Genomic DNA, 12,477 nt, shown 5'->3' on the forward strand with positions numbered 1-12,477 from the left:
CAACAAAGAAGAAAAAAATTCCATACTGCTCCTGCGTATGTGAGCACCAGCTTCTTTCTCTTCCACCTACAAATTACTTTTGAAGAGCATCTCACAGTGCTCCTCAGAGAATAGGATCAGTTAACGTTTTTTACATTGAGCACATCTGGATAAACTCAGTGATTAGTGTATATGAAAACTATAGCTTCATTTGCATAATGTCAGTTCCGTGTACCATACAAATAGAACTTGCAGTTTTTGTGAATTCTCCAACATTTTGAATGATTTAGTACAGTGACAGCACACTCCGTAAAAGCAGCCGTCTGATTGTCTTCTATTTATACACAGGTCTGGAGTACAACAGTAACCACATCAGATACACTGTTAAAGTGGTATTAACTAAAAAAAAAAGGACATGTAATAGTATCTACACACACTCCAAATGAGTGTAAACACATACAAGCACTCTTTGAATTACAGAAATACATGGACATACTGTCATATGATCATAGCACCTTGGAGCTAGGAGAAGCACAGAAACTTTTGTTTTAACCAGAGTGTTTCCTTCTTTTATGCTACTTCGCATCTCCAAAATTTTTATAGTATTGTACACTCATGAAGGACATCTACTCAGTCTTGCAGCATTATAATCAAACTGGATGAATTTGGCAACTGAGGACAGACTGCCACATGCCATCCCAGGCCAATTTTACAGTCCAACAGGCAGGTTACATCTTTTTCAGAGTTTTCCCACGGTGTGATTTTCGGCATATCCCTCTTGCTTCTAATTTCCATCTGCTCACATCAGCTGCTGCTATAAACACAGGTCCATAGAGGGAGTCTGCAAAGCAAATGCCTATACAACTGCCATTCCTGGCAGTTACATAAAAAGTCTATCTATCTATCTATCTATCTGATAAACCCACAACCATAAAGATAACAGTCAAAAGAAAGGAAAAATTAATCCAAGTTAAAAAAACCCAATAAATTAAAAGGATAACAAAAAAAAAAAATATCACCAAATTTATAGTATGTTCTGTTTGATTAATTTCTATTTTTCATGGTACGCCTGCCGTGAAACTCACTTAGCAGGACCACAATCTGTCTCTTTTCAGGGTGAACCTTTACAGATCTAGAGATTTCAAGTTGAGAACCACAGTAATAAATGTGAGGTAAAAAATTCTTCCGTCGCCAGCAACGGTGGTGTGAGAAAACAGACTGCCGAAAAGCTCAAGCTGAAATGACCAACAACCAAACAACATTGCAATAACCCTTTTCCTATGTCCAGCAGTCAGTGTAGAACATATTGTACCAAAATAATTTCTAGGAAGTCTAACTAGAGGCAAATATTTATACTATACATCAGAATGCTTTTCCTATGTCACTAAGTTGTTGGTGCAGACATACATTCACATAAAGAGGAGATACTGCAAGCATGAAACAAAATCTGCAAAATTTACCAATGAACACATCATTTGCAACTAGGAGATTAGAGCGAAGGCAGCTAAAACCAGCAACTAGATGTTCTGGAGATTTCCCTAAAACAAAGATTCAGGTCAAACACTTTCAAACATGTGCTCATTTGTGTATCCAGACTGATGGACTTTCAGCATTCAAATCAAGCTGATTGCACAAGCTTTGTAGACATGGAAGAGCTGTAGGTCAAACAAGAAAGGCATATCCTTGGAAATTCTGGGCAAAAGTCAAAAAAGCTCCTCTGCCCAGGAAGTTTATTCAAGTTTATCCAGGGACAGCCAATCTGATCCACAGCTGAAAGGGTGAATTCAATGCTGTTTGCTATAAAACCATTATCTGAAGTCTCTGTGGATTTCCTGATATGGGTATTTCAGGAAAAGTACTGTGTTCTGCCTCTGCTGGCAGTGTATGCATATTTAATTCTGTTTTCCAGCAATTGCTGGCAGACATAATGGTTGTAGAGTGGCCCTACACTACTCAGTAAGGCTGCTTTCCCAGGACCCACTCCAGCGCTTATTGAAACTACTCAGAGGAGTCCCTTGCAACCCATAGACGGTGAATCAGACCTTTGAACTGAAGCTACCTGAAAATTGCCACGAGGGAGTTTGTTCTTCACGTTGAAGGAAGAGAAAATTTCCAGGCATTTCTGCTTCTGAACTCTTTTGTGGTGCAGCCAACATCAACAGCTTGGACTCTCCACCGTCCATCAGGCAGAGAGATATTAATTGAAGTGACTTTCCTGCTACCTGTCATACATGTATTTTTGAGAAGGATCCACAGAATGAGGTAATGCTCTTCCCAGGAGGTTCTTATGTCAAAGTCCAAGGAAACTCAACGCAGCATTTAATTAAACAAACAGTTGTTCATGTCCATACTGGCACACGCAATTAATATAAAAGTGAAGGCAAAATAATTTTCATGACAGCCCCTCCATTTATTACAAAGAAAATGTACTCTAGGAACACTTGAATTCTCCTCATCTCCCTGTTCTTGTCAATAGAAACTTCGCATATTGCAGGCACAATGTACATTTAGTAGTGAGTGTAGTTAATCACAGGTGCAGAGTCCCTTTGAGAGTAATGTCTTCCCTTTCACTGGGAGTCCTGAAAATAAGAAATGAACATTTCTAGCCCCTAGTTCAGGGGCTTCATGAAAGAATCCCTCTGTGAAGTCTATGGCCCGTGTTACAGAAGAAGTAAAGCTGGCTCTTTCTGGCCTTAAAACATACAAGCCTCCAGAAAGTCACACAGGAGATTCTCCTTACAGTCACTGTTTTTTAACCTCAAAAGCTCTTCTTTGGGGTAAGACTGACATTTAAATGTTCCCCAAAAGAAAAGAGTAAGGACTTTAATTTTCTGACTGAAGGTGCTAGTTGTGAGGCTGGCTTTCCTGGTGTCTTTGAACTGCAAAGGAAATATAAGTTCAGAAGAAGCTTTTACTACAGCAACACCATGGTCCATGCACTTTATATTTTTATATTTCACGCACATACATTAACAGTTTATTTTGACTCAGAAGTGTGCTTTCCAAATGATCCCCACCCATCCTCACTTTGCACACTTTGGCTCACAGCATAGAGCAGTCTTCAAGTGCATGAACTAGATATCTTTTGGCCGAAACTAAAGTGGAATGCGTGGTCTAGGAGTGCACCTACTAACCAGGGACCAAACTAGAGTTAATGTAAAACCTGATCATATACCATGCACAATGGACTCCCCAGATCCACCCCTAATAAGCTGTACTTTTTACTGTGTGGACAGGGCAATTCTTGGCACCAGTTGAGTGACAGACAATCTATAGGTCAGGAGTGTAGCATCTATCCAAAACCTAGGAAGGTTAGCTCTTGGACAGAAGATGTATCCCCTTCTCCCTTGAGGCACTGTGCTACAGCGGATATATAGGACCACATTTCCAGGACCTAACCTACGCACCAGCTGCCTAGACTGCACTGATGAGTTCCCGAATTAAATATGTTCTTGCTTATCACCTACATTTACTTCCAAAGCTCAGATCATGGCTTACTCTGGGGTCTTTTAAGCAGGCTGTATATGGTATGAGACACCGATTTAGTGTATAATGCAGTGTGTTACTTTGACAGCTTTTGCTACAACCCTCAGAGCATACAATGAATGGCAGCTTTCTGGAGTCTGATCATCTTTTTGATAATCTTTCTCCTGTCAAAGAGGAGCAACATCACAAAGTTTATTAAGTCTGATAATAAATGGAAAGAGAATTTATTCTTCATAAATTAAATGGGAGAGCAAGGGATTACTGAAGGCACCAAGAACAAGCAACCATCAACTAAAATAATTTCCTGCTAAGAAGGTTGTACCTTCAAAGCGTTAAGAGTAACGGAGAAGAAGCAGGTGTATACATTATCCAGCCAGTAAATAGCATAGCAGAGGTTGGCTGTAGGAAACTGTGGGGTTTTTTAATGAGTGTTTGTTTTCAACTGCAATTAAACATTTATCGTAAGTTTACTTATTTATCTGGGTTGAACTCACATAATTTTCTATCCCTAAGTTGGCAGCAGTAGCCAGGCAGTATCACTTAGAACTTCAGTCCTGTAATAAGAGGACTTCTTGCAGGTTCACTTGTAATTCTACGGAGATATTCTAAAACTTTAGCAATTTTAACACTAGTACTGGGCAAGAGGAAAGCAAACATTTTTAGTTTTGTGGGGTTTTTTATGTCTTTCCTAGTAGAGCAGAGACAAATAGATGTTTTATAATATATGAAACAGGTATGGCCTTATTCCACGTGCTCAGTCATGTGAAATAACTACCGATCTGCTAACTAATTGCTCCCTCAGACATTTAATCACAAAACTACAGAGCACTTCTAGTGCCTCTCTGGAAGATGAAACTATTCTTTGCTTCACATATGATTGCACCTCCTTTTATACATACAATTCAGGCATCAGAAAATATCAAATTTCTTCATGAATGTCTGAAAGTGCACCCAGCTTATCAGATAAACTCCTTTCCCTGTTTACCATTAACCTCCCAAACTAATGTGCGTACATACATCTCCACCGTTACAGAGGGTACATCTCAGTATCACAGAACTAATAACAGTATCTCCACAATGTTCAAAGTACAATGACTCTCCTCTAAAGATGAGAAACTGAGGCAAGTTTCCAAGCTTTTCTGCAGTTGCCTCAGCTTTATTGTAAACAATTTCAACCCTGAGGTCATCATTATTAACTTGACTGCCTGGGTTGACTAGGAAATGGTAAACCTGGATCTACCAATGCCTATTAGCAGGAGGAGGTAGGAGAGGAGAATGAACCTAACAGCAAATAGCATGGTCCAATAAAAGTCTGATGTCTTCTAATTCTCAACACAGAAACTCCAATCCCAAGGCCCCAAAGTTAATGCATCTTTTGTAGCTTTAGATAGCTGTTATTTTACATATGACCTGCTGATCAACCTGTTCCCTGGTGACACCAGACAGACATTTTAATATCCTACTCTGTAACCAGTTTGCCAGTAGCAAGCTGACCCACTAGCTCTGACCTTCCCCCCTCCCTTCCCCACACACACGTTTTCAAACATCTTCTCTACTGATGAGATCTTTTTCAAAAACTTTCTAATATTTTTGTTTGTTTGTTTTGCGTCAAGACACATTTTTGTGGAAGGTCATTCCTTCCCTCACATGCAAGCAGCTTCTTAAAGGTGTCTTTATACCCTTCAAACGGACACACAATTTTTTAATTTTCACATTAGTTTTCTGTTGAGAAGTCTCTGAACACTTCCTCCTTTGTAAATCAACTGGTGAAAAATGTCCCTGGGTTTCTGAAGGTGAGGTAAAAAAAATTAATTCCTACCCACTCTGATTAACTTGTTTTGCAAACCAGTTTTAGCAGATATCCCCTCTGGAAAAAATTCTTAATTGCTTCCTGAAGGCAGAATGCCTGTGACTAGTTCTTGACATTATTAGGGAAATATTTTACTGTGATTTTTGGTGTTGTGCACACACTGTACTACTTAGAAGGAAACAAATCTCAATGCTCTTATTCATAATTTCCTGAAGTTTAATAATTAAGATGGAAAGAAGCAGTCAACTGACAATTAGCTTCATTTTCTTGAGGTTCTTAAGTAATAAAAACATACATTCTGGCACATGTGTCAAAAAATTCCCCAACTATGCAGGCCTTCTATCCCCAGAAGATGAGAGATGTTATACTTCAGCAAATTCAAAGTTTTCGTACAAACACGAGGAGATATACATCTCTATGTAAACAGAAATATATATTTACATTTATATGTATATATATAAAGGGTGTGGTTTAAAGACAATTTAAAAAATCCTAGGTGTAAGATATAAAAACATTGCCCAGAATGTCGCATATTGTGTGAAGAATATTTAGGAAAAAAGGCCCCACTGACTGACAGGAACTGTAAAATACCATGAGATTTCTAAATACAGAGAGCAGAGAGGGAAGCGTCAATAACAAGATTTGTCTTTCGTAAGACTCTACCACCTGGCCCACTTACTGTTCCTAACAAATGGCAAAGTCAACTCAAGGAAACAGACATCATCAGGTTACCGTGACCTACTGAGCATATTACTTCTGCAGGTAGGAGCTAAATGGCAAAACTCTACACTTCACTGGTCAGCTTCACAAGTAAGAAAGAACTGCACTGGACTTTGCAGTAATTTTTTTCTCTTTCTGCTTTAGAAACAATCTATATATTTTTTCCATCCATAGAAAAAAATAAAAGAAAAAAGAAAAAAGAAAAAGAAAGAAGTCCTATAAAAGAAGGTAAAAGAAAGTGCAACAAAAAGAGATCTTGGGACGTTTAATGTCAACAGCAGCTCCAGTTATGAAACATTATCTTTTTAGACAGTGCCTAGATAGGACATGCTATGGTCTAGTGGTTCATTAAACTGTGATGAACTAAATCCACTGGGTATAACCGCTGGGATGTAGGCTACTCTGCTTGTATGTGTCATGTGCGGTAAACGACTGCACTAATGATGTATTAACTTGTATTGCACCTATATGGTTTAAAACAAGCATTTAAAGCAATGAAGATAAGTATTCTGGCTTCCCTCACACTCATAATGACAGACTACCTATGCAGATTACAAGATGCCATCACACTTAAGGAAAAAACACAGATCTGTGGCTGTGAAGATATATCATTAAATCTGGTTTAAAGACGTAACTGGAATGTCAGGGGAAGATAGCTCATCATTTATGATTTATCAAAATACAGAGCCTACACGTACTCACTACACTGCTTCTGCTCTAGTCCTTTCCACTTGATAAAGCATTTTTATCCTCACCCTGCCTACTTTCATGTTTCCCCTCCTGCTGTCAGATGAAAACCACAGCAGAGAAGAAGTGGATGGACTGTGTTGGACACAAAGCAGAAAAAGTCACCACACAAGAGGAAAAATCACATGTCTTTATGAGAACTGGTGATAATGACAAAGACAGATTGGACAGAAAGCTGATTCAGTTGGGCTCAAGTGCCTTGTTCACTGAGAGAAGACGCTTTCACCTCCCAGGATTTAGCTTTCTGCAGAACTTTTGTAGGTAGGTTTTATAGAAAGATTTTATTTTTGGTTGGCCAACCACACTACAGCCAGCAGCCTCACAGCCACGAGTGCTGATCTGAAGCCAGGGTGTAGGGTAAGCATCCCACCCTTGCTCTATTTAAACCTGTTAGGGATTGGGAGGAAACAGGCAGTTATAAAGTCTTCATATGTTGTTTTATCTGCCAAAGTGGCCATCCTTAGAAAAAACATCCAAGCTAGATAATCCATATTGCAGAAAGATACTAGCACCTTAACATCTTGTAATGGGTGTACATGTCAAGGTGTTGGCAGTGGAGGGGGGATATGCTGCAGGGGTAGCCTCTGTGAGAAGACATCAGGGGCTGCCCCTGCATTGGACAGAGCCAGTTAGGGCTGGCTCCAAAATGGACCCACCAGTGGCCAAAGAGCCCGTCAGGGATGTTGGTGGCACCTCTGTGATAACATATTTGAGAAAGGGTAAAAAACACTGTGCAGCAGCTATAAGAGAGGTGTGACAAAATGAAAGAGAAAAAGCTCTGCAGACCCCAAGATCAGTGATGAAGGACAGGGAGGAGGTGCTTCAGGTGCCAGAGCAGAGATTCCCCTGCAGCCCTTGGAGAAGACCATGATGACACAAGTTGTTGTCCTACAGCCCATGGACAACCATGCTGTAGCAGATATCTACGCTGCAGTCTGTGGAGGACTCAGCACCAGAGCAGGTGGATGTGCCCTGTAAGAAGCCGCAGTTCGTAGAGAGCTCACAGTGGAGCAGGCTCCTGGTAGAAGCTGCAGCCTGTGTAGAGGAACCCATGCAGGAACATGTTTTCTGAAGGGACCCACGCTGGAGCAGATCATTCCTAAAGGACTGTAGCCCTTGAGAAGGACCCATGTTGGAGCAGTTTGTGAAGGAATATATCCCATGGGAGGGACCCTACATTGGAGTAGGGGAAGAGTGTGATGAGGAAGCAGTGGCAGAGAAGAAGCTTTATGGACTGACCACTGACCACATTGCCCATCCTCCTGCACTGCTCAAGGGGGAGGAGGAAGAGGAGTCAGGAATTAAGTTGAACCTGGGAAGAAGGGAGGACAGAGGGAATGTCATTTCAGTTTTGGTTTTCTTTCTGTCTTACTCTATTTTTAATTGGCAAGAAATTAAATTATTCTTCCCCACGTCGAGTCTGTTTCGCCCATGACAGTACTTGCCGAGCCATCTCCCTGTCCTTGTCTCAACCCACGAGCTTTTAATCTTATTTCCTATGCCTGTCCTGCTGGGGAGGAGGAGGGAGAGAGCGGCTGGGTGGGCATCTGGCAGCCAGACCAGGTTAAACCACCACACATTTTTACGGAGCTTTTGAGGGATCACAATAGTAACATCCATACCAAGCCTTTGAGGGATTACAATAGTAACATCCATACTGAGAGTGACTAGCAGATGGGGCTCAGTACAATAATAATCCTTCTTGCATTAGCCAAGAAAATATGACTAATGGACCATAACTGCAAAGTAGCAATTGTGTACGTATTTTTTTCCAGGGGGCAAATTAAGAGATATCTCCTTTCAACCATTTTGCTAATAAATAAAACAGGGAGGTGGTATCAATTGCCACAGATCAAGGATACTTAATATTCTTACTTCTACAAATTAGCACTCATCAACGTTCCCTCCCCTTGCTTTTCATTTTATTCCAGAGAGGTTTCCATAGAAACTAGGTCATGTGCCCAGTTTAATCTTCAAAGCTGTAACATTACAGTGGATTCTTGCTGAAAGCAAAACAAACAAAAAAGGGCACTTTTTATTTGTAGCCTTTTAAATGCAATAATGGGGCTCTACAAAAGAGTCTGGCAGTGAGGCATGTGAAAGTGCACTGTATTTCTCAGGTGGTGAATAACTGGTTATGGACACCAACATGAGGGCCTGGAAGAAACTCTCTTCTAGAATTTTTCCAACATAAAACACAGGACTACCCCAGACACCAGCAACATTTCTGGAGGCGAACAAGTGACCTGTTGTCACTAGTCCTCCATAATCCCTTTCAAATGGGCAGTGCTCCCTTGACACTGCTTCTCAATTTTTGAGAATTGGGTTGATACGATTGGAGAGAGAACCTTAACAGCTTGAGCAAAGCAGGTATTATTTACATTTCAGCAGTGTGTTCCCATCCAAAACATTCACAGATGTAGAGGATAAACAAGGTGAAAGGAGCCAAGCACTTTTCACTTTTAAACACAAGCTTAGACTACAAGCTGGTTTTGTGGGATTTCTGGTCATAAAAGTTAACATCTGAATACAAACCAAATAGTTTCTAACATGAGTTTTATATGGCAATGGAAACAATGAGCAACTTGATTCGAATGAGTGCATGTTCTCCTATGCTATCCCTGTAAAAAGTAATAACGACCTGCCAAAATTCAGAAAATTGCCATCGTATTCACTTAAGCAGCCCTGTGTAACCATATGAGTGCCCTGATCTCCCAGAGTGCTGCCTTCCAGCACTAGCTGGCAAGAGACAAAGCAAGAGCTCCTTTTTTGTGCAGAATCCCTTCTCATTGTATTCCTCATCCTATGAAGTACCCCACGTTCTGTTTGTCTGTTTTTTCACCAGTTACCACCCACCCAAAAATAGCATTTTCTCTAGGTAAAGTACAGAGCTCAACAACAAGGACAAGGTCTTTGAGTTGGTTTCAAGGAACGGGTGCCATGAAAGTAATAAAATAGTCTAACATATTCATATGTAAATGCATAACTGGACTGGATGGAGTTTTTGCCTCGCTTTACAGGGAACTTTTGCGCTTCTTAGAGGGACAAAGTGCAGTAATGAAAGCTCCTGGTTAAATCTCCCTTTTACAAAAATATTCTAATGAAATGTGAGTTCTTGTACCAGGACTACCCCCAAAAAATCTGCAGGACTAAATGTATCATAGAATACTAGTAGAAGTCTAAAACACTGTGTGTGCAATCACAACTCTGTGGGAGCCTGAACTAATTAAATATGACATCATTCCAGTGCTAATTAAAATGAAATATTGAACTCATCTTTCACGTAAGAGAATGAGAAAGTGAATTGAGTTTAATGAAGAGGAAAAGTTGTAAGAAATGAAAACATCTACAGAATTGGTATATCCTCTGTTAAGAACATTTAGTGAAACAGCTCACTTCTGGTATATGTCCTCATTTTAATGTTTGATACCTAATATTGCACTGTATGTTGGCCTTTGGGAAATCCAGTTCCAATTTTCTGTACGCCATATTCAGCATCAAGTAGGAAAACCCTGTAAAAGCAGAAAATGCTATTTAACCCTATAAACACTAACCGTGAGTCCTTCATAATCTCTTTCAGCTATCAAAATCACATCGTGGCCCAGATCATGGACTTCACTGGTTTTAAGAAATACTTTTTATCCATTCTATTTGAAATTAATTCTTACACGACTGGCAAACTAAATGCCAGCTTTGACTTTCTTCTCAAGCTTTTCTCGCCTTTTCTCTATTATAACAGTACCTCACTGGCTTTTTAATGAAGAATAGCAAAAAAAACCAAACCAAAACACCAATGCAATCTCACTCTGCTCCTTCTTCCTTTCTTTTGCCTTCCCTGCCCCTCCTTTTTATTACTCATCCTTTGCCGCCCATGGAGACCTGAACATCTCTTGTCTTTCAACTCTTCTTACCTGGCTGAATTTTCCCCTCATGCCCCTCACACTCCCTTTCTTTTCCATCTCCCGTTACCCTTTCTTTTACAGCATAAACATAAGCATATTCCGTCCATCAATAAAAAATTGATTCCTGGTAGTACTTATTAGACTTCAGTCATCGTTGCAACGAATGTGCCACCATCAGCAGACGCTTTCAGTTCCTCCAGACTATTTGATTACATGTGTTTCCTCCCCAGGCTAAAATGTGGCTTGAACAGTGCCACACAGGAAGAACCTGGCCTGCTAAAACAACGTATTCAGCCCACAGCCTCATTCCTTCATATACCACCCTTTGATTGATGTGTGCCTATCTGGTACTCCCTGGCTGGAGTACAGCTTATTGCATCAGTCACATGAAAGGACAAACATAGTCAAGCCACTTCTTCCCAGCTGTATTCCTAGGATAATCTTTTACTTGGATCATATGAGAGGGGCATATCTAGACTGAATGCAGGACATAAGTATGCATATATATAATTTCTCATGAAGAGACCAGTAAAGTATGTAGGGAATTAAAGCACTGGCATTGGGAGAAGTGAATGGCAACTAGAAGAAATGGTAAATTAAGTAAAGGAAGTGTGACAGATCACAATTCCCTTGAAACTGGATCGAGACTTCATGTGAACCTTTTGATAGCATAAAGCAAGGAAAATGCCAAAGATATTGTCTTCCTTAAACTACTTAAGTTCCTTGATTGATTTTATAGATAGCAGAAGCTCTTTCCACAGCTATTTAGCATTGCCACTTAAAAGGAAATGGAGGTGGCTAAAAAAGGTGAAAGAGGATTGAGAGAGAGAAGACATGGAAATGAGGCAAAAAATAATAGAATCTATGAAAAAGAAGCATGATAAAATGAGAACAAAATATAACTTAATTTTAAAAAGGTTAAAAGTTCTATGAAAGGTTCATTTTAAAATGTATTTTCATCTTGTTCCTCCTGTAAGCATGAACAGATGGTAATGAACAACTATCAGTGATTTCGATTCATTTGTCTGTTCCTACCTTCCCTTGATGAAGAGGTATCTGTGAGAGACAGAAGCTCAAGAGTAAAGCAGCAAGCACAAAGACATCACTGCTTAAGGCCATATCTTTTTAGTGCAGTACTTTTGCATTTATTGACTTTCCTCAGTAAATCTCTGTCAATGTAAAACAAAAATTGATTAGTCCATGCCATAAAAATGCCTGTTCAAGCTATAAAGTTGGAAACAGAGGACAACCCTGAATTTGACCATTTTCCTGAGAAAATACAGAAATGTTCCAGAAGTTATTAAAGGCAAGACTTAGCTGGCATGCACGACAGAGAGGGGCATCTGTGGGTGACCCAGACGTACACATCTCTGAAAACAAAAAGTAACCATCCTGTATTTAGCTAGGAACTTGAGAGCATGTAACTGGCCACACTGTGAAAAGTCTTGTTCTACCTTTCAAAAATAGCATTGTTTGACTATCCCTCAACCAACAAATTTCACAAACTTTATGTTCCCTTTTTGGAAACAAGACAGATGAATTGTGTTCTGTATGGTCTTATAAACAATTTGATTTTGCTCATCAGGGTGTACACAAATAATTTAAAGGTGTGATAGATAGATTTCCCTTTTCTCCAACCTCCCAGTAAAAATTTAACATTGCTTGTAGGTTAAATTATTGAAAATACTTCAGGAGGCACTTGATGAACAAAATATTTAATATTCAGAAGAATGCATCAAATAACATTTTTTATGATCTCTCATTGAGAAATGATGGGCAATATACAGCTAAGCTGTATGACTATGTGCCCAGGTGACTCCACCTCCATTTTTT

This window comes from Chroicocephalus ridibundus, chromosome 3 (genome assembly GCF_963924245.1).
Source record: "Chroicocephalus ridibundus chromosome 3, bChrRid1.1, whole genome shotgun sequence".
NCBI lineage: Eukaryota > Metazoa > Chordata > Aves > Charadriiformes > Laridae > Chroicocephalus > Chroicocephalus ridibundus.